This window comes from Macaca mulatta, chromosome 8, assembly GCF_049350105.2.
Source record: "Macaca mulatta isolate MMU2019108-1 chromosome 8, T2T-MMU8v2.0, whole genome shotgun sequence".
NCBI lineage: Eukaryota > Metazoa > Chordata > Mammalia > Primates > Cercopithecidae > Macaca > Macaca mulatta.
Genome location: NC_133413.1, coordinates 121,769,049 through 121,788,275, shown reverse-complemented (window position 1 = coordinate 121,788,275; position 19,227 = coordinate 121,769,049). Strand labels below are relative to the sequence as shown.

Here is a 19,227-nt window from a genome sequence, read left to right as displayed (position 1 = left end):
TGGATTCCCTGCCTGCCAAGGGTGAGCCAGGTACAGAGCAGTGAGGGGTGTGTCAGCAAGTGAGCGCAGGGTCCGGCCACAGTCAGGTACCCCGGCTGCTGTGGCAGGACGGGAAGCTCCAGGCTCTGGTGCAGGTGCCAGCTCTGTGCAAGGCTGCAGCTGGACCAGATGTACTGCACGTGGCTTTTCCTGAGAGCACCGGTGTCTGGACAGAAGGAATGTGGTAGCACCCAAAAGCTCAGAGACACCAGAAATTGCAGAGCCCTAAAGAGGGTTTTACAGCCCTGGCTCAGGGAGCTCTTAGGTCTGAGTTCCCTGAAGGGCCGCAGTTCTTCTCTCCTTCTCATCGCCTGCAACATGGTGAGCAGGGGGGTGTGTTTCAGTCCCGTTTGTGTTATAGCTCTTTCAGTCCCACCATCCAGCAGGTCTGAAATTCTTGTCGCACATCCAGGAAGAATGAGGTATGCGGAAAACTGAAGGGTTAGCAAGGTGAAAAAGTGCTTTATTGAGCAACAGTACAACTCTCAGGAGACCTGAAGTGGGTAGCTCCTACCCGCAGGCAGTCGTCCTGTCAAGTCTGCAGCCCTCAGTGGAGAGGAGATCTGGAGTGGGTAGCTCCTATAAGCAGGCAGGTCATCCTGGAGATCAGGAGTAGATAGCTCCTTTAGGCAGGCAGGTCTTCCTGACATCTGTAGCGGAGAGGAGCGCCACAGTGGTAGCTCCTATCTGTAGGCAGGTAATCTGTGTGAATCTGACTGAGTCCAGGATTTTTATGGCTTCAGAAGGAAGGAAGTGCATGCTTATTGGTTCATGGTGGCCATGGGTGGGCCTGGAAGAAGCACTATAAGTTCTCACTCCTGGCGGCCTGCAGCCTGGTCCCCAGTCTTCCCTGTCCCTGGTTTGAAGGTGGGGCTTCACCGAGGACCCACCCCTTTCTGCCCAGGACCTTGTCTGCCTCCTGCCTCCATCAACATGCCATCCATGGTATGAAGGCTGTTCATGCCAATGATTGCCCGCCAGCCTACAGTGCACCACCTTCAGCCCCGCTTGGCCTCTGTCCCTTGATCGTCAGTGCCCAAAGTCCCACGGGGACTGAGGTGTGGGGGTGGAGGCTGACATGTCAGTGTCTCCTCCAGCACACACATTCGGCTGGGTTGCCACAACGCCCAGGCTTTGCTTTACAGTGGTGTGGGTGCCTGAGCCGGAACAGGCCAGGGAGTGGGAGCAGGCACTTCCGAGCCTATAGGAGCATAGGGCATATGGGTCTGGAGTCACCCTTGCAGTTGCATCTGGAGTGAGGGGCTCTTGCCTTGCCACTTGATAGGGGCGGGGGTCCTGCATGTTCCCGGCCCCACCAGCTCCACAGAGGCACAGTCCCACCACGCCTCCCTCGCTGCAGACAACGTCTTCCGAACTGCGGCCCCAGATGGGCTGCTGCTACCATCACTAGGATGTATCCATTGCAAATGCCTTTTGAAGAATGCATTCAGTAACATGGAAAAACATAATTACAGACACAGTAACATACAGACAGTGCTTACTTCCAAAAATAAAGACACAAATTCATATCAAGAATCTCATATCAAGAATCCCTTCTTTATCTCTCCTTAGACAGATATTCAATTATATCTAATATTTGTGTATTCTTTATTTGTCAGATATTTTCCCAAGTGCTTTAAAAATGCTTTAATACTCATGATAACTCTATGCAGTATCTTTTTATTATCACTTTTTTTAAAAATGAGGCTGTGAAAGTTTACTAACAAACTCACATAGATGAACATTGCAAATTTAGATATTAAGAAAAATAATTTTTATATAACAATTACTGTTTGTTTTTATAACTGCTAAGGAAAATATCATTAATTTAGACTGTATTGTACAAACTTTAATACAACATCTAAATAATAAAACATATTTTACATGTTCAATAAATACATATTTTTCTATATGCATAAGTCACTGGAACCTATTACCAATACATATATTTAATGTAAAAATAAAGTACATTTTTTTATGGAAACTTTAGTTTCTGGACTGACCATTAAGTTCATTTTGCATCAAGCACTATCTCATAGGAAATGATGTAGATAATATGTTATATTAAAGTTGATCTTGTACAATTTGCTACAAACTGACTTTATTCCCCTGTTGGTGGAACCAGTATTACAGAGTATTTTCTTCCTAGCCTGTGTTTAACAATTGATTACAACATACTCCTTGACCTTTTTATTTTCTTGCCTATGTATACTGCCTGCCTGTCCTGTTTTAAGCCCTATTTCTTTTAAACATCACATTTCTTATTGGTTGCTGTCTATCTTTGTTCTTTATCCTACGTTATCTTGTTATCAATAAAATTGCACATGTCTGATTGAGTTGTTGTAGCTTCCAGTTTCATGAGCTAAAAGTCCAGTGCCTCTCTCTTTCCCTTTCTTGCGGCATCCATTTATTGCTTCAGCCATTTCCTCCTCCTGTTCACTTCTCACTTCTCTATTTTTTCGTTTCTCATTTCCTTTTTCTTTCTCTCCCTGTCTTTTTCTCTTCCTCCCTAATCCAAAACTGTATCATCCAGTATCCTATTAAGAACTATGTTTTACAAAGAAAATGATATGTTATACAAAGCTGTCGATGATGAGTAGGGAAAAATAAATGCTGCAATTAGATGATAAAGGGGAAAGGGAGGGAAATATAACCCTTAGTCTTTCATAATTAAAATCTTCATATATCTAAGTGAACTCACTGGAACTCAGACTCAAGTATTTGTAATAGCTGAAGTCATGTTATTTTAGTATAAAACTGGAAAGCAACTCATTTTTGTTGCTGTTATTCTTTTTGTTTGTTTGCTTTTTCTTAGAATCAGCAGACTTGTGAAACACTGTGACATAACATCCCCTCATGCACTGACTGCAGAGGAAGCAAAAAAAAAAAAAAAGAAGTCTCATGCTTTCTACCCAAAAGTCCCTGCTGAAATGCAACATCAGGTCTGGTTTCACTAATTTTCCATTTTTCAATTGTTTTTCTTATGTTGGAAAGAAAAATCTCAAAATAATTTGATAGGGAATTTAGCAAACATAAAATTAAGTCATGATCCATGCCATATGCAAATTACTGTCGTTTCCTGAGAGATTATTGCACTTTCTAGTTATGTAACAATGTATGTTCTATCTTGAAATAGCTTTAAGACTTGGCTGAGGTTCCAACAAAGTCTCAATTACATATGAGATTTAACAAAGGCAATGAAGAGATTCAAAGCCCTAGGCTTTCAGAGAAAAAAAATAAAAATAGAAACACACATACCCATGGAATTATTCTAATAGTTACTTGGTATTACTAAGAGAGTCAGTTGAATATACCTTTTCACATATGGATTAGCAAAATATTGATTTGAACTAAGTATCTTAACCTCATTTAAACTTCTGCGGACTGCAGTAAGTGAAGTGAAGCACTGTTCTACACATTTGAGCAGATTTTCAAGTTCTCTAACACTACAATACTTCCAACTAACAAGTTGGCAATAGCCCAAAGTTTGTTTTGAAAGTTTAATTCTTTAAATAAAATGTTTACTTTCACCTACATATAACTAATAATTTACTTCTCTGGATCAAAATTATTTGGATTTTGTATTTATATTTTTGTTGCTATAATTGATTAGTCTGTTCAATAGACACATGTAGTTCAATATATTTGTACATTTTATGGCATCATAGGTATACTGAGAATATACTAGGTGCTTTTATTTTTCAAGTAAATCAATATACTTAACATACACAAAATATTAGTTTCCATGTATACTATTTAAAGTGAAAATAAGGTTAATATTTTGAGAAAGTAAGATACATAATGAATTGTTTCTCAATGAGGGAGTGAATAATGGAGGAAAGAAAAAATAAATGAGAGCAGTGAAAATGCTCCTTTTCATTAAAAATGACAGAAACAAACACTTAATTGAAATAAATGAACAAGCATCATTTATTCAGTTGTATGACAAATATCCATGGCAAGCTACTATGTACCATGCCAGTAAGGAATAAAACATACTTGTCTTTATGTGTTCTATTCTAGTTGTATAGCCAGAAAATAAACATTTACTTTATATTTATAAGAATCCCATTTATAAGATATTCTTGAAAAGACAAAACTATAGTGATGGAGAACAGATCAGTAATTGTCAGGATATAGAGTTGATGTAGTGTGGTTGGTTATATGTGGCTAAATGTGTGCTAAAATTTATAGAAATTCACATCCAAAATCAAAGTCAATTTTACTATATATTAAACCCAAAACAGATAACCTTTAGACTAAATTAAATAAACTGACATAATATAATGTTTTCTGGAACACGTGGACTACATTTATTCAACAAAGCTTGTAAAACTCCTTGGCATATCTACTACATATGCATACCTTATAACCCAACAATTTCTATTTTATAAATATGTCCAATAAAAAAGGCATATGTAAGTCACAAAAATTTTGTAATGTATTTTGAGTAGCATTCTTCCTAATTGATTTTTTTGTATAATATATTCCAGGACAATAAGAATCTCAAGGTAACTTTTTAAAGTTAACTAAGATTTTTAATTTAATTTAAAATTCTGAAGCATTTTCAATACCATTTTGGTATTTTAAAATGTACAGTATAGAACAAAATGTTTATGATTTTTAAAATGTAGGATTTTAAGGTTAAAATAAAATATATTAAAATATAGTAAGTAAAACCACAACCTTCCCAAATATAATTTGGAAATAAGAGTAGCAACTTAAGATGCATTGTTAAAGAAAAATGTATTTTTTAAACAATGGATTTCTGATTTTGATCTACCTATCTAGGGAAACAATGAAAAATACAGTATCTCAATGTTAAAATAAAACTTACTCTTTATCTCATAAAAATATACTTCTTTTTATCACCAAAATTATTATTTTTAGTGACTACTCTGTCACTAAAATCTCTGTTTCATTTCTTGAATCATCTTTATCTTCTCCCTTCATAAGCCATATATTTCAGTAAACCTAATAGCCTACCGTACCTAGAGAGATGCCACATATATGTTGTGTCAAATAAATACTAGTTGAATGAATGTATTGGTGGTCATTTAAAATAACAACTTACATTCTAATATCATCATTATAAGAAAGTGTGATGTCTTTGAATGTACACGGCACTACATTGTAACTTCAAAGAGATAAAATTATTGTCCACTTTGTAAGTAGCCCATAAAAATCACTGCCTAATAAAAAAAGTGAAGGGCAGTATCTTCTAAGGGAACTTTATTCCTCAATATTATAAGAAAGAAGAAAGAGATGTATTATCTACTTGAGATATGAATAATGAATGTTAGCATGAGCTAATGTGAAAATTTAAAAGTTGTAATGTGTTATGAACTGAATGTTTGTGTCCCCCCAAAATTCATAGGTTGAAATTCTACCCCTTACCAAGATGGTAACAGGTGGGGAATGTAGGTGATAATTAAGTCATGAGAGCGTAGCCCTCATGAACAGGATTATTACCTTGATAAAAGGGACCACAGGAGCTCTCTTGTCCTCTTTCCTCCATTTGAAGTTATGAGGAGGTCTGCAGTCTGTGACCTCGACAATGCTGGCACCCTGATCTCAGACGTCCAGATTCAAGAACTGCAAGTAATAAATGTTTGTTGTTCAAGCCACCTAGTCTAAGGTACTATGTTATAGCAGCTGGGACTGAGACATGAAGTTATTCAGATATATTGTAAATTTATTTGTGTTTTATTTTCTAAATACAATATCAAACCATTACTAATATATTTGTATCTAAAGAGCAATATATAATTAAAAAGAACCACACAATTACTTTTGTCAACCTTGATCATTTTTGATGCTAAGGACAATTCACTCAGGAAGCGTTACAATTTAATCTAATTCCATATATAATAGAGAATCATGTGTATTTTAAAAGAAGTTTCTTTTTCTTATTCTGTAAAGATTGAATTTTATTCCAAGCCATATGTTTTTATTATATTAGTACTCATCACTGAAACATTTCAGTAGAACATTCAATAAAGTACTTGTCATATTGGTGAGGGGAGCTTTTATTTTCTGGTTCTATTTTTCTATGTGGGTGAGTTTTTCTAAGTGGTACTGTTGGTATCTTTCACGTTCCACAGTTGTTTCTCACTATTAAGGGAAGATTGGCTTAACTGAGAGTGTGGTTATAAGGAGACACTGATTACACTTAGCTCAGCCCTACCTTCCTTCATTCCCTTTATTTCTGCCAACTTGCACAAAGGATCTATTCTCATTCTTTCTTGGTCACTTATTAGATTTAGTAGGACAGATTTCCATCACAGAGCCTTTGCATTCTATTAATTTCTGTGTTTAGATGGATCTAATTATTCAGGAGTATAATATAAATAATCAATTATCTAATTAAATCTATAGCCATATATTCAAACCTAGATTTTGTCAGTATATAATCATTTTATTTGTTTATTTTTACAAATTTAAATAGTTTTTTGTGTATAAGTGGTTTTTTTGTTACATAGATGAATTATATAGTGGTGAATGCTTTGATTTTAGTGCACCCATCACCGAAGTAGTACATATTGCACCCAATAGATAGTTCTCCGTTCCTCATCTCCTCCCACCCTCCACCTTCTGAGTCTCTAAAGTCTATTATATCATTCACTATCTGTGTCTTTACATAATCATAGCTTAGCTTCCACTTATAAGTGAGAACATACAGTTTTTGCATTCCCACTCCTGTATTACTTCACTTAGAATAATGGCCTCCAGCTCCATCCATGTTGCTGCTGACATTATTTTGTTCCTTTCAATGGCTGAGTAGTATTCCATGGTGTATATTTATCATATGTTCCTTATCTGCTCATTGGTTCACAGGCACTTAGGTTAGTTTCATATCTTTGCAATTATGAATTCTGCTGCTATAAACATATGTGTGCAAGTATCCTTTCATATAATTACTTCTTTTTTTATGGGGGTTTTAGATACCCCGTAGTGGGATTGCCGGATCAAATGGTAGCTCTTTTAGTTCTTTAAGGAATCTCCATGCTGTTTCCCATAGAGGTTGTACTAATTTTCATTGCCATCTGCAGTGTATAAGTGTTCCCTTTTCCCCACATCCACATCAATATCTATTGTTTTGTGACTTTTTAATAATAAAATTGTCATTCTTGCAAGAGTAAGGTAATATCTCATTGTGGTTTAGTTTGCATTTCCTTGATGATTAGTGATGTTGAGCATTTTTTCATATGTTTGCAGGCCATAAATCTTCTTTTGAGAAATGTCTATTAATGTCCTTTGCATACTTTCTAATAAGAGAATTTGTTTTTTTTTAATTGGTGATTTGTTCCAGTTCCTTATAGATTCTGGATACTACACCTTTTTCATTTGCATAGTTTGCAGATATTTTCTCCCATTCCATGGGTTGTCTGTATTTCTTTCGCTGTGCAGAAGCTTTTTAGTTTAATTAGGTCTCATTTATTTTTATTTTGTTGCATTTGCTTTTGGGGTCTTAGTTATGAATTCTGTGCCTAGGCTGATGTCTAGAAGAGTTTTTCCAATATTGTCCTCTAGAATTTTTATGATTTCACGTCTTAGATTTATGTCTTTAATATATCTAGAGTTGATTTTTTATATGGTGAGAATTAGAGATCCAGTTTCATTCTGCTACATGTGGCTTGACAGTTTCCCCAGCACCATTTATTAAATAGGGTGTGCATTCTACAATTCATGTTGCTGTATGCTTTGTCAAAGAACAGTTGGCTGCACATAATTGGCTTTATTACTGGGTTCTCTGTAATCTTCCATTGAACTATGTGCCAACTTTTATACCACTACCATGTTGTTTTGGCAACTATAACCTTATAGTATAATTTGAGGTCTGATAATGTGATGCCCAGATTTGTTCTTTTTGCTTAGGTTTTCTTTGGCTATTCAGACTCTTTTTGGTTTCATATGAATTTTAGGATTGTTTTTACTAATTCTCTGACAAATGATGTTGGTATTTGAATGGAAATTGCATTGAATTTTTATGTTTCTTTGGGCAGTATGATCATTTTCACAATAGTGATTCTTTCAATCCATGAGTGTTTCCATTTGTGTCTGCCATGATTTATTTCAGCACTGTTTTGTAGTTCTCCTTGTAGAGATCTATCACTTCCTTAGTTAAGTATATGTCTAGGTGCTTTTGTTGTTGGGGTGTGTGTGTGTGTGTGTGTGTGTGTGTGTGTGTGTGTGGTTTTATTTATAGCTGTTGTAAAGAGATTGAGTTCTTGATTTGATTCTCAGCTTGGTCGTGGATGCTGTATAGCAATTCTACTGATTTGTGTACATTGATTTTGTAACCCAAGTCTTTACTGAATTCTTTATCAGATCTAGGAGCTTTTTGGATGAGTCTTTAGGGTTTTCTAGGTATTCAATCATATCATTTGTACACAGTGATAGTTTCACTTCTTCTCTTCCAATTTGGATTCCATCCTCATGATGTAATTATCTGCTAAAGACTTAGCCTCCTAATACCATCACATTTAGGGTTAAGATTTCAACATATGAATTTTGGTGGAACTCATTCAGTCCATAAGAAGCCCTTATAGAATGTCACAGAGTTTAAGCAGGTAGAATAAAAGTAATTTTTAATAATTATACACTGACACCCAGGGACTCCCACTCCTGGGGGAAGGGGGAGCACACCACATCAAGGGAACATCCTGTGGGACCAAATAATTTGGATGGCAGGCCTTGAGCTCCAGATCCTTCTGCTGGTGGAAAGTTTCCTTCAGCAGTGGCTGTACTCCACTCTAGAATACAGAGCAAGATTCTGACTCAAAAAACAAAAAGAAAAGGCTGCCAGGGTAGTTGCCAATGCAAGGCCCTGGGTTATTCAAATATAGTTTTTCCAGGAATAGTTTTAACACAAGAACTAATAATACTAAATCAGGATAAGCCTATCCTTTCTTATTTGCTTGCCTGGCTTTTTGATAGACACAGTGAACACTTATGGATAAATAAAGATCTTGAAGAGACTTAAATACTTTCCAGATATACTATGTGAGCTATAATCCTTGAACTAGGTGTTCAGCATGCTTCAGGATTAAAATGAGTGCAGTTTTTTTTTTTAAATGAAAGAGATGGTTTTGTCCTTTAATACTTTCGTAATAATTTTTTTTTAATTTTTTAACTCATGTTAAAATATTATTTAAGTTTGGATTTTATTTAATCAATAATTTTTAACTTACCTCAAGGGCATAAAGGCATCTAAAGTCCCTTTGTACTTTAATACTTGATCCATAATTAATTTCTCCCTACCAGTGCTAATGGTAGATATTGAAATTGAGGACATCTCCTCATGGTTGGGATTTTATTTTTGTAGCATCTGTATTTTATCATTGAGTCTCATTGTAAAACCTTGTATAGTATATGTCATGAACATTTGGATTTTTTTTGAGGTTCAGAGTAGCATTCAAATCAATTTTACCACTTTATGACTATTTTTAAAATATACCATTCTGTGAAGAATAACATAACCTTCCCTTCAGTGATCTTCAGATCATCAGCAAATGGTTGGGGCACATGACAGACATCACAAACAGAATGACTTAATTTTAATCTTTCTTTTGATCCATCATGCGCACAGAAAGTTCAAATATTTGCTAATTCTGTGTGTGTGTGTGTGTGTTCTCTGTGTACTTGTAGATTGTATTGCTGTAAAAATATGCATTGCTCTCTCATCAGGCTTTTAGTTTATGGAACACTCCATAGCAGGTTCTTCTCTACAGTACATCTCCATCGTGTAAGATTATACCACTGTTCCCCAGCCTAAGCCAAGTGATTGGCTTTAGACATATAATTCTCAGCCTGGGACCACTTCGTCCCCCAGGGAACATATGGTAATGTTGCAGACATTTTTGTTTGTTACAACTGTGGGGCTGTTACTGGCATCTAGTGGGTAAAAAACAAAGATGCTGCTAAATAATAATGCACAAGATAGCTCTTCCAACCCCACCACAAATAATTATCTGGTCTCCAAAGTTAGTAATATTGTGTCTGAGGCCGGGCACGGTGGCTCAAGCCTGTAATCCCAGCACTTTGGGAAGCCGAGACGGGCGGATCACGAGGTCAGGAGATCGAGACCATCCTGGCTAACACAGTGAAACCCCGTCTCTACTAAAAATACAAAAACTTAGCCGGGCGAGGTGGCAGGCGCCTGTAGTCCCAGCTACTCGGGAGGCTGAGGCAGGAGAATGGCGTGAACCCAGGAGGCGGAGCTTGCAGTGAGCTGAGATCCGGCCACTGCACTCCAGCCTGGGTGACAGAGCGAGACTCCGTCTCAAAAAAAAAAAAAAAAAAAAAAAAAAAAAAAAATTGTGTCTGAGAGTGCTTTTAATAATGAAATGTGTGTGATGTGATATGAACCATTTCTGAGTAGAAATCTTAAGAATCATAGTGCGATTCTGCCATTATAATTTTTTTTCTCTACCATGAGATGGGTGTAGGGGCTCCAATATGACTGCCTTTATAACCTAGACCCAAAATTGAAGAAGACATGGAGCAGTGCTCTAGCCAAACCACAATAGACGTATAATATGATCAAGAAATAAAGACATGTAATATGATCTAGAAATAAACCTTTCTTGTTGTAAGCTACTAAAATTTAAAGGTCTTTTGTTACTGTAGCATAATGTACTTAACATAAGCTGATTGATAAATTACTTAGTGAATTTCAGTAATAAGATTAACATGTTTATGTCCATGAGGATGACCCCTGAATCTGACTCTTAATTGGCTCTGAATTCAGTTGATAAAGAAGGATTTTATTTATTGCCTTGCATAAAAATTAAAATATATGCTAAGATAAAATTGCTAGTTCAAGGAAATGTAAACATTTCTATTTGAAGGGTTTTTAATCTCCAAATGATGCCAGACATTTTTAAATATGCTAAAAATCACCTTCTTTTGAAAGGTTAAAGCATGTCAATGACCAGCCTGAGCAAATTATCTTAAATGTAATGTAGTTTTAAATATGGTCTTGTCCAGATAATTTGTAATTTGTTAAACAGTTCATGGATGCTGGTTCTCAAAAGACTTGGGAAAGTGAAGATTTGAAAATCATTTTATGTAGGGGCCTAGTAGACAGTAACAACAATTTTGGGAGTGACTGGTAAGTTCAGTTTAGTGGTAAAATAGCTATAATAAATTTATAGAAGCAGTAAATTCCTGCTCTGTAGTCAATGATTCTCCCAATAAGGTAGTCTAAAAATCTTGAACATTTACAGCCAAGTGTGAGAAGATAGTGCCAGCCTCTCTTAGTTTAAAGATAGTCTGCTACTCTTTCTGTGCTCATACTTTTCTTACAAAGTGTCAAAATATGTGGTGAATAGATACACACAAATAGACAAAGCACATGTGTTTGTGTTATAGTGCGCGTGCTTTCCGTCAGGCTTCAATTCCTTTTTGAAGGGAGTTTTGCCTTATGAATGTCTAATTAAGAGTATTTGGCACATAAAAAGGCTAAGTAAAGATTGAATTAATGAATACTTAAAAATGAATAGATAGTTTAATTTATGCTTATTTTCACAAAATAATCTAACAAAAATTTAATGAAAATTAGATATTTAGAACCAGTCTAATGTTTCAGTTTATACAAAGTTTTTTTTTTTAAATTCTACAAGAAATAAAAATGAAGTGTTTCATTGTAATCCTGTTTTCAAGACTGGAATTTATCTTCATTTTCAAAAGACTAAGAGTGGATGGCTTGTGGCTACTAAATTTCTCAAAATAGACTTCAAGACATATCTGAGTGTAGAGAAGGTGAGCAGATATTGGAAAATACAGTTCTCCTACATCAAACATCTTCAAACTTTAAAAAGCTTGGGCTTGTAACCCATCTTGTCCTCATAAAAAAGCTATACCATGCTGACATTCAAAGTTTTGGACATGGTGTTTTGCCATATTACGATTGTGATATACCTGTTTGAGACTGTGAGTTAGATCCTTTGGTTTCAGTTGAAGGACCTTATCTACAGCATATTTTTGTATTCTAATATAAGAGAATTGGATGTTACTCTAATAAAATTCAAAGGAAATAATTCTTTATAGATGCTTAAACTTCATAAAAAATTTAGGAAAGGTAGAGTGGCTTTGGACCTCAAATTTCTTTACATTCAGCATAACACTATTTTAACTTACAGTCTTGTATAACCCAGAGAGAATTTAATTGTCCAAAACCTTGTTATCTAAATGAAAGTCTGTGGCCTGGACACCCACACTGTCCCTCTGCTGGTATTATCTTATTTTGGGTCTTAAATTGCTGTTTTCTGAGGAAAGAAAAGTGTCTCCTGACGTCATTAAAAAAAAATAGACCCTGCTTTTTGATGCTTATTAATTTTGTATAATATGATTTTCTTCAGCCATCCAGTTTATCTGTGTGAAGCAGTTAAGTTTAACTTTAGTTTAGTTGCAAGCCTAAAGATTTTATTCCTAACTGCATTAAGTTAGTTGCATTTTATTTGTGATTTGAGTTTAAAGTAGGTAAAATATACATAACTATGAGCTGTTAAGTCTTTCTTTTCATTAAGAATGGTATTCTTCTTGGCTATTATTGTACTCTAGATACTATTTGTCCAACATTTTCTAAATATGTAAAAAATCTTTAGGTTATTTGATTTAGCTTTAAAAAATAATTTTGAACAATCTTCATGTAGATTGAAGACCTTCATTTACTAATTTTATTATGTAAAATATTTCAAAAATGTTATACAAATTAAATATTTACTTCCAAATCTTGAAATGAATTCTATGAAGTGGTATTTAATTTTAAAATACATATTTTCAGACAAAACTTTTATCAATTAGAATATTTAAAAATATACACAAGTTATTCCTGGAATCATTTAAAATAAACATCATAATATCCTCTTCTGAAGTGTTTCTATGTAGCTGTTATTAATATTTAGACACATACACACATACCATCTAAACATTTTGTGAACATGAGTGAAATATATTAAAAAGTTACAGTTCAGAAGATAAATGAAAGAACAAGATATAAAACAAACCTTTTTTTTTTTTTTACAAAGGCATTAATTTATTAAAAGATGCATTAGTTAGAATGTTAAGATTAACCAAATCCTCAGAACAAAAATTGGATCCAGTGCCACGAAAACCTGCCCACCATCTCAGGAGAAAGGCTGTCTCAAATACTTATCTGGCAAGATCTCATGCTATCCAAATGGAATATGAACTTCATTTCATCAACTCAGGTGAGGAAAATAATCCCCAGATGTTGCAATGAGCTCACACATTTCTGTCATCACTTTATTGTTGTATTATTGTTATTTGTGTATTAGTTTTCTTTTCTGCAATTGACTTAGCTCATCTCTGGGTCAGTTGGCTTCTCTATTTTAGTGTCATAGTCAACACCTGCAAGAGCAATCATATGTATTTCTCTTATAGCCAATGGCTCTCAGGAAAATATATACAATGCAGCATGTTTACTAAGGCATGGATATTTGTCTTATGCAACGTTGTGGGCAATCTAATCAAAGCTACGTTGGCTCCTGATTATGTGTGCCCAAGAAGTGGGCTTTCTTTCTTTTCCCACATAGCTCTAGGCCAAAAGATGAACGAGCTTTTGGCATTCTCTGAACTCCGAGAAATGTTCTTCTTTTGTAGTTTTACAGGAATTTCAAGTTATTTAGTCTTTCAATAAGGGTTTTGAAATCCAGGGTGAATAATTATTGTATAACATACATGAGACATATTCTGTCTTGTATATGTTCATTTGATACAGTATCTGCTATGAGTCAGGCATTATGATGATTACAGAAGATAAAAAGAAAACAGGACGCCTGCCTTCCAAGATTTCACGACCAAAAACGTCAAATAAATTAATAAGCAGTTTCAATACTTTTTTTCTTTTCTTCTTCTTCTTCTTTTTTTTTTTTTTTTTTTTTTTTTTTTTTGAGACAGAGTCTCGCTGTGTCACCCAGGCTGGAGTGCAGTGGCACGACCTCAGGGCACTGCAACTTCTGCCTCCCGGGTTCAAGAAATTCTCCTGCCTCAGCACCCCGAGTAGCTGGGACTGCAGGCACACGCCACCATGCCTGGCTAACTTTTTTGTATTTTAGTAGATACAGGGTTTCACCATGTTGCCCAGGCTGGTCTCAAACTCCTGAGCTCAGGCAATCTGCCTGCCTCAGCCTCCCAAAGTGCTGGGATTAGAGGAACGAGCCACTGTGATTGGCCAATTTCAGTAATTTCTAAAGCAAGGTAAACTATTAATGAGTTCAATTATTTGGCATAGATATAGGTTTTTAAATATTGTATACATATGTAAATCAACTAAAATTAGAATCTTAGCAGACAGAGGCGACTGGAGTTTCGATCTCAATCACATTTTTCCATGCCTTTCTATGTACAATGTCAGTCAAAGGAGATGATAGACAGGGGAGGTCTCACTGGTTATGGGACTATTTTGGCTCCAGATGAGATACCCGTTATGTTAGCTCCCATGATGCTCCCTTGTCCACAGGATCTGCTGCTACAGGCCATGCTAGGAGCAGGGTCAATTGGACGTGTTTGTAAGGGCCCATGGCCTAGGGTGAGATTCACTCACGCTAGGAGGTGCTAGACCTGAGATTCATTCTCCCTATGTGTGCCTCAGTCACTTTCTCATTGGTGTTGCTACTTCCCAAGGGGGCTGCTGCTTCTAATCATATTTGTCCTCCTTGGATCTCCTCCACGCCTCTCTCCCTTCATTCTACAAGAATTCCAGTTTTAAAAAAGATAGGTTTTAGAAAAACAGAACAAAATACCAAGAAGAAAAGTACATTCAGCCAGCTTTATCTTTAGGGAAGAATCATAAGCCATTCTGGGGCAACTTAGGACAGGAAGGCCTGCCTCTTCATGGAAATGGAGGTGGGGAAAGAGATAATTTGAAAATAAAATGTGATTTCATGTATCACATTTTTAAACACATCTAATAAATGTAAGCCAAAGATTTTAATGTCATGCAAAATACTATGATTGAAAAATCGCTAGCCAACAGGCGAGTAGAAGATACCTGTAACTCCTAACCATGAAAAAATCAGGGAACAGGTATCTCATCTGGAGCTAGAAATCAGGGAAAGATTAAAGTTTTCTAAAGTTTTTGAAGGAAAGGACTCCAAAGGGATTTTAGACACAGCTGAGTCTTAAAGACAATGTCAGGAGACTGAAAGGGATGGAGTTTATTCTAAGCAGAAAACACCGGTACTACGAACGTAAGTTCTGATCTACTTAAGGAATCACACACAAATTAGAACACATTGTACAGTACGTGGAGAGTGGTAGAGAGAAGAACCAAGATATAGTGGCCAGATCATAAATGTCCTTGTCTGCCCTAGAGATTTTACTTTTATAACAGACAATAAACTACTCATGCACTGTTTCTTTCTGAATCCTTTATTTTTATTTACTGCTTTAATTATTACACTTGCTTTCAAGGGCTCATATACCTAAGCTAAAATTGTGAAATCTTTAAGTAAAGAGAACATGTCTTATAACTATTTCCTATGCATATTAATACAATGTCATTTAAATAGTATTTTGCAGTAGTTTGATAACATTTCAATTTTGTTATTTATATTATGCCTTTTGCCATAGTAAAGAGTATATTTGCTTGTTTCACTTAAGCTCTAATTTTTGTTTTTGAGTCAATTTTACTAATAAGTAAGTAATAAATAAGCCAAATTTTACTTGCTGAGATCATGTCAAATTTTAATTTTGTTTCCCAATATTCTATTTATCTAACCTATTATTTTGCTTACAATTAAATCAATAACTGCATTAAAGATAAACATAATACATATTAATTTTCCTTTGGAAAACTGAGAACTTTTTATCACAGAACTAATTTTTAGAAAGCATTATGATTCTTTTTAGTAGAGAAGAGATGTTTTTAAAAGTAAAATAAAAAAAGAAAAGAAAAAAGGTACTTTCCCTGACTAGGTACATGCTGAATCAATTTTAATTTTGGAAATAATAATTTACCATTTGCTTATCAAAGTCATACTCATTCCAGATGTTTGTTGGCTTTTTTGTATGCAAATTAACATAATAATATCTTTATATTTAAATAGGAAATAGACAAAATCATCTGCTTATTTCGCGTAGCAGAAAATAATGAAATTGTTTATGAAAGTAGACTACACTGAAAAACAAAGGAAAAAATTACTATGTTATGTGATATTTTGTTATTTTTTGTGGTGTACAGATTTGTTCTATGGAAACTGTGGAGATGTTTATTTTCTTCAATATACAAATTTCTCCATTTTGTGTGTGTGTGTATATGTAGTTAATTTAAATTAATGATTAATAAGAAAGATATTAATCATTTATTAATATATCTATTTTTTTCTTTTTCTATTACTTCTCTCTCCACCCTTTATCTGGGTTCAGGTTGGGGCTAAAACGTGAGAAAGGACATGGGCCTCTCCTGAATGCATAACCCCACTACAACTGCCAGAATTTCTACTATCACCAACTACACAAGCTTCAGAATCAAGCAGCAGAGACTAAGTACCATAGTCATTTCATAATCATGAAGGTTGATTTTTGTAATTTTTCTGCAATGGATGTTTTGTACTCTCTCTCTCTGTCTCAATGTAATTTGGTTCTGAATCAAAATCTTGAAAGGATGAATCTAAATTATGTCCCCAAACTTGCAAGATAGTCTTGGAATTGTAGTTCTTAAGTGAGTTACCTCTGTATGCTATAAGAGGTCTACAGTAGCTTTCAACAGATTATTCATAAAGATATTCAAGTCAAGTCTGTAAATGAAATCAGACCTGTCACACATTGTTCTTAGATACTTTTTCTAACTAACCTACCATTCTGGTTAACTCTGCTGGCCAAATTAAGGTTAAATTCTGTTTTTTATGCATGTGACTGGACCCTTAGAAAATACACATGTGGAAAAAAGGTTAAGTAGTGAAAAAAGGTAGTAAAATGTGAAACCATCTAGATTTTCAAAGCACTTTAAACATATTTGTTCCAAACCCACACAATTTGTACACAAACATTCCTCTTGAGCACGTCTTCTTTGACTGCTTTGGTAATATGGTCGCTAAATTGTTTAATTTATTTTATCTCTTAAATGATACTGGAAATTGTATAAAGCTGTGATCCCTAAACTTTTTGGCACCAAGGACCGGTTTGTGGAAGACAGTTTTTCCACAGAAGGCAAGGAGGGATGGGTTTGGGATGATTCAAGTGCATTACATTTATTGTGTACTTTATATCTATTATTATTATATTGTAAAATATGAAGAAGGAATTATACAACTCATGGTAATGTTGAATCAGTGGGAGCCCTGAGATTATTTTTTGTTGTTGTTGTTTTGTTGTTGTTGTTGTTTGTTTTGTAGCTAGTTGGTTCCATCTGGGGTGATGGGAGCCAGTGACCCCGAAGTGTGTTGCTTATGTTCAGTTTACTCTGCAATCTCATTTTGGTTGCTGTCACTGCAGGAAAGTCTGCTTCGCAAAGATAGGATGTTGGAAATGGAAGCATGCTTTTCAGTGCTTTTACGGCAATCTCAAGATATTCTGCCTTGCCTTTAATCCAGAACGTATGGAGATTTGATGTCTTCTCAAACATACTTTTAAGGGCACCATCTTTTGTGATCTCAAGCAGTTGATTCTCTTCTAGCATGGGGTGAGTCAACTCAACTGGCTGATTCACAAATGGGTCACGGATCCATTCCTTCCCAGTTCAGGGAAGTAGTGTAGTTGGGAAGTAATGCTCAAACTCTTATGAAAGCTGAGATAGGTGATCATGCACCACCTAGGAGGAAGAAAGCCCTGGCTCATTCTCTTTCAAAATCTCTGCTAGTGCTTGAAACATCAGAAATCCCAGTGTTCACTTGTTGTCCTCACAATTCCAGTTTGGCATTGAATGCAGCCATTTTATCTGGTGGCTTGAACACAGCTATCAGTCTCCTCTGAAGTGATAGATTGAGTTCACTGAGCCAGTTAAATGTGTCACACAAATAAGCAAGTTTGCAACCCATTTTGGATCACTGAAATGTGCTGTTAGTGGTAACTGTTCTTCTAAAGGAAATCTCTGGAGTGACTCTCACATCCCAAAAACTCTGGCCAGTGATCTACCTTTAGAAGGCCACATCACTTACGTGTTGAAGACGTGTGTGCTCTGCATCCATCTCCTCACAGAGCTGTGCTGTGAACAGACATGAGTTAAAGGCATGTACTTTCATGTGGTTGATAATTTTAATCATATCCTGCAAACCACTGTTAAGTTCAGGTAACATTTTTGGGCTAGCCAGTATTTCTTTATGGATGACACCATGTGTAGACTCATATTTAGATGCAACCTCTTTGACTCCAATAGTGAAACCAGAAAGCCATGCAGTCATGGCAGCCACTCTGTGCATGCATATACTGACACAAAATGACTAATTCAGTTTTCCAGATATGTAATCATTTAAAGACTTGAATAGTTCTGCAGTTGTGTTTTTAGTTGCCAGCAAAAGTGTACATAACACAGCCTCATGAACATCCTCCTGAAAAATATAACGTACAAAAACAAGCATTGTTGCCTTCTTGTCAACATCGGTAGACTCGTCAACCTGGATAGCGTACCACAGTGACTCATTAACCCTATCTAACAATTATGCCTATATATCCTCTGCTATTTCATCAGTTTGTCTAGTTATAATGCTAGCCAAAAGAGAAACATGTGCCACCTTTTGAACTGCAGCCTCTCCTAAAAGTTCACAACAAATGTCCTTAGCAGCAAGCAGGATTAGCTCTTTGCAATGGTAAAGAGCTTCTTAGCTTTAGCAGTACAGTTAGCCCCTAAAAATGATGCTCTCGGTACAGACACATTTGATGAAGTGGTGGCCTTTATTGCTTCTGTTCTTCATGTTCACAACATTTTTTTTTTTTATCTTTTGAAAAACTCCTAAGGCTTGTCTTTTAATACAGGGTTCTTGGTTTCCATGTGATGAAGCAGTTTTGACAGTTTAATGGTTTCATTAAATAGCTGGTCATCACATATACAAAGCAGATTTACAGAATATGAATCACCTTTTGAAATGAATCCACAATTTAAGTAGGACTCTTGGTATTTTCTTTTAAATTCAGCTGTATTTTTGTTGTCAGTGGTAGAATTTTCTGCTGTCTCATCATTGCATCTTTTCCTCTTTTCAAAGAAACTCCAGTGACATTTACTTT

General features: G+C 35.5%; 1 long non-coding RNA gene across 1 annotated transcript in view; it reads right to left on the bottom strand.

The window, feature by feature from the left end:
• Nucleotides 1-1,232: 1,232 nt before the first annotated feature.
• LOC144330551 (uncharacterized) overlaps nucleotides 1,233-19,227 on the bottom strand; it is a 96,430-nt gene continuing 78,435 nt past the window's right edge. Inside the window, exons 3-4 of the long non-coding RNA XR_013396849.1 lie at nucleotides 5,512-5,634; nucleotides 1,233-1,470 (exon numbers count right to left, since the gene is read on the bottom strand). This is a non-coding gene — a long non-coding RNA (uncharacterized LOC144330551). The remainder of the gene's footprint in view (nucleotides 1,471-5,511; nucleotides 5,635-19,227) is intronic.